The 4765-nt window shown below is 31.3% G+C and overlaps 1 non-coding gene across 1 annotated transcript; it reads left to right on the plus strand.

The window, feature by feature from the left end:
• Positions 1-2103: 2103 nt before the first annotated feature.
• LOC123456850 lies at positions 2104-2205 on the plus strand. Its single transcript, XR_006634725.1, has one exon. It is a non-coding gene; the product is annotated as a U6 spliceosomal RNA (small nuclear RNA).
• Positions 2206-4765: the final 2560 nt, after the last annotated feature.

Raw genomic sequence — 4765 nt, forward strand, 5'->3', positions numbered from 1 at the left:
TTTAAAGAGTTGTAAAATGGCAGGATCAGAATGCATGCCTTTAATCCCAGCACTTGGGAGGCAGAGGTAGGAGGATTGCTGTGAGTTCGAGGCCAACCTGAGACTCCATAGTGAATTCCAGGTCAGCCTGGGCTAGAGAGAGACCCTACTTAAAAAAAAAAAAGAAAGAAAAAAGAAAGAAAGCAGCCTTGTAGCCCTGAGGGAAGTTCAAAACTCTCCTTGGAATTTAGGAAGAAAAAAATGGCTTTTTCTTAGTGAATGCCAAGTGGCTGTGAACAAAATAATAAGTTTGTAACTGTTTTATGTTTACTTTATCTTTCTCTGCTTTTATGGAGCTACTGACAGACAATATCCTCAAGATTTATATTTAAATTTATAAGTTACTTAATACTAAACTTGTAAAAAAAAATTCTAAAATTTCTAATAATATTCAAATCTGCTTTCATGTTTTTTTTTAATGTGTCTCAGGAAACTTATAAGAAACAAAATTCCAAAATCTATCTTTATTTTGAGTAAATAGTATAAGTCAAATCTGTTGTACCCTTTCTTTAAAAAAATGTTATTTCAAAAGGCTTTTGGAAGAAATAAAATGGCCATATTAAAAGTCTTATGGTTAGGACAATTAAAGTTTTTGTTTGTAGTTATGAGATGAACTGACTAAAGAAGATAACTTGGAGAGAAAACTTTATATATTGGAAATTAAATGTTTGATGAAAAAGATTGTTACAAAGTGGTTACATAGATTGTAAAGTAAAAGTATGTAGATGAAGGTATGAGGAAAGAATGTAAATGAAGATTTGAGTAAGCTTAAACAGAAGGTTAAAGACAAAGCACTTAGTCAGATCACAGGCTTCTTGAGATAAAAATGACTATTAGCCTAGGGCTTACATTAAACTAAGTATGGCTTTGGCTGGTAGCAAGTTGCTATGGTATTCAGGTTGTAAACTTCACTTTAACTCATTGATGTTAATCTGGTCATAATAATGGTCATGAAAGACTAAATTTAGAGGACCCAACCAATTTAACTAGGTTCCTCTACTTGTCAACCTTTAAACTAAATGTTAAGGTTAAATTTGACTCATTAATATTTAATTCTCTCCTAAAGTTATTATATCTAAAACCCCACCTCAAAAAATAAATCTCACAGAGGAATTATTTACTCTTTTTTCCTATCTTATAAGGCAAATAGACCACACTTGGAACATTAAACAGTATTTATTTGTCACACACTTCAAAATTATTTACTGTATGGTAAACAATAAAATAAAATTCTAAACAAAATGATGTTTTGATTTAAGATGTAATTCCTCAATCCCTCCAACAATCAGTCTTAATACTTTAGATTTAACTTATGTCATTACTGAACAAGTTTACCAAAGTACCACAGACAGAATTGTGGAATTGGTTAAGGTTTGGATAGTTAAAGATTGTGTCATAAAAGTTTGTGTATGTTAAGAGATTAAAAAATTTCTTTTTGGCTCAGCCATTAAAGATGCTTATTTGTAAATCCAGATGCACATAATGGAACATACACTTGGAAATTGTTTGCAGTGGCAAGTGGCCCTGGCATGCCATTCCCTCTCTTTTCCATGAGACTTGTCTCCTTTTTTCATTAGATCATGGTAGTTTAACCCACTTTTTCTATTCTTTGGGTATGTAAAATTATGTTAAATGTTAATTTCAGAAGCTGACTTATAGATTTATTTAGCTTTTGAAAGTGTTAAATCTCCATATATATAATATATAAAGGTATTCTACCTCTTATGAATTTTAAAAATTATAAAATTTTCATGCCTTCATATTTAAGCCAAAATGTTACTACATAATATAGATTTCTTTTGACTTAGCTGTGTGAAAATTATCCCCAAAGACAACAGATTTATGATATCAGATTCCTTTGAATATTCATTGGAATGTTGTTCTGATACTTAATCAGAGTATGGTAATGTTAATTTGACTAAAAGATTAATTATTATTTTGTTTTTTAGAGGTAATATTTGCTCATTTGAACTCAATATATGTACATTCCTCTATTATATGCCCACCTATGTAAAGCAGGCAAACAAACAAGTATCATGCCTTATATATTTAAGAAAATAGTGCTTGCTTCTTCAGCAAATATACTAAAATTGGAACTATACAAAGAAGATTAGCATGACCTTGTGCAAGAATGACACACAAATTCATGAAGTGTTCCATATGTTTTTAGAAATAAAAAATACATGACATAAAGTAAAATATTTTATAACTTTTCTCTTCAGAACTAGCTATAACTGATTAATTTTGATTCAGAAAATTTATGATCATTTCTCCATTTCTTTATGTAAAATCATTTTATAGACAATTTCCATGTGTATAAAATATTAAGCATGATAATTCCCTCCCACCACCTTTTGCCTCTATCAAATTCACCCTTCTTTCCAGTTTCCCTTTTGTTTTGGTGTCATCATTTTTATTCCCTGTTATGCAGATCTTGTGTAGGTAGTGTCAGCCATTGTGAGGTCATGAATATCAAGGCCGTTTTGTGTCCTGCCCTGCGTTTGGCTCTTACACTTCTTCTACCACTTCTTCCACAATGGACCCTAAGCCTTGGAGGGTATGATAGAGGTGACTTCCTCAGTGCTATTTCTGAGTATATGTTGTAGTTTGAGTCTTAGTCTCAATACTTACATAAGATGATAGTATTTTTAGGATAAGCACAGTTTCTTATTAGTTGTTGAAAAAATGTGTTGAAAAATGAATCATCATCAGTACAAATGAACAGGGTTTGAACTAAGAAAAGAGGAAAAAGTAATCACTATATAGTATACAAGCTCAAAAATATAGCATTATTTCTTTTAGAAGCCTCACCAATGAAACATTTTGTTTGCTCTAAATTTTACCTTCCTGTAATGGTTAACAATTATTTCCTGGGCATTTTTTCGGTTGTTGCTAAGCAATGAGTACAAGCATTTATCCTCATTTTGCCATTTTATACATAGAATTTCTTGTATGACTTCTTGCTAAAGTATTTCTGTCCATTCTAAAAATCACAAAAGAATGCTTATCCAGGATTTAGTACATTTTTTTTTCCTGAAATATGCAAAGGTAGGCTGATAGAATGGTATTGGGTGGGACGCTGAATTATAGAAATTACTGAATTTGTAAAGCTTTGAGTATAGAAAAATACATACATACACACACACCCACACAAGCATCTGAACTAAGCTTGTAAAAGTAAAGCAGACTGTATCATCCACATATGGATCACCTGATTTGATTTGGCTCATTTCCCTGAAAGACAGGCCTGCTGGGAAATGCATCTTTCTGTTTGTTTTGAATGCACTTAAAAGACTAATTATGAACACTGGTACAGCATTTTCTAATTTTATTAGGCTTACTTTTCATTTTTTTAAATTTACTGTACTTCATAGTTTTGCAAATCAATGGAACCATAGAGATGTGTTGGGATATTGCTAATGATACTTACCTGCAATCATAGTTAAAAGATCCAAACTTGCTTGGATTGAAACTTAATGAGTTCTTGAGTGAATAATTAAATTTCTGAAAATCTCGACTAACTTTATTAGCAAAATGAGACTAATTAGTTTCTCATCAACCTAAGAGAATGTAAATATGCATGTAATCCTCCAAAATAGAAATTATTAACTCACCCACCAATATTCTATATCAAAGTTTCTTTCTCAGCACAGGGTAACACCTTTACCCTTTCCTATTGGGAAATATTCATTGTAGTGTTATTTTGTAAATAATTTAATGCACTGCGCTAAAGATTTTACACATACAGGCATTGGAATTTATTTCTGGGCTTACACTTCCATTGTTTTAGGGTATACTTTTATGTACCACTATCATGTGTTTGTTTATGTTAGATAATAATTTTATCATGCATCAACCAAACTACCTAGTCAAATGAATTTCCAAACTTCTGTTCTATTTACATACTCTTCCCTATGCATTTGCAAATGATTAAAGTTAATGAGAAAGTAATTGTATTATGATAATCCTACACGTGTTTCAAAAGAAATATTTGTGGAAGAAATTGGACAACAGAGTTTGGAAAAGGTAGCTAATCACCGATTTTGGGAAAGTATTCTATTTCTCATTTTTGTATTGTGCTTCCTCCATAGGAAAAGAATATACAAATTAAACGGTAGAGATTCCTTGTTCACAAATATCTGAATGATCAAACTATTGCACTGACTAAGTACAGTGTTGCCAGTACTTAAGACACTGGGAATGTATCACACTAAATGTTCTTTTAATAAGGTCATAAAAAGAAATGATGCTTTATATTTGGCAATGAAATTGTATCTAATAACTGTTTATCTATTTGGAGACCAAAGCATAAAGACTTAGGGTATGTAAGAGTTTAATTTTTACATTCAGTAAAGAAAAAAAACAAGTGAGCTTTCCCTAGGAAGTTTGCTCAAAATATGCTTTCTCTGTCAGAGACAATTATTCTTTCAATTAATACTCACTGAATAGAATTTACAATGATAAAGAGAAAAAATATAAATCAAAATGTGATACTGCTTGAGATATACTTTAATTTGTATGATAGCTGCAGGAATAAATTCATGCATATTGTAATGTAATGAGTGCCAAGAGGAAAAGTCACTGGGTAATGTGGAAATTTAGATGAAGGATAAATTAATGTCGCATTCAGCAATCTGCTATGACTTCATGGCAGACTTGGCCTCTTAGCTACACCTTGACAGATGGTTTTCATTTGGGATTGATGAAACTGTATCACTTGAACAGT

Source organism: Jaculus jaculus, chromosome X (assembly GCF_020740685.1).
Source record: "Jaculus jaculus isolate mJacJac1 chromosome X, mJacJac1.mat.Y.cur, whole genome shotgun sequence".
Lineage (NCBI taxonomy): Eukaryota > Metazoa > Chordata > Mammalia > Rodentia > Dipodidae > Jaculus > Jaculus jaculus.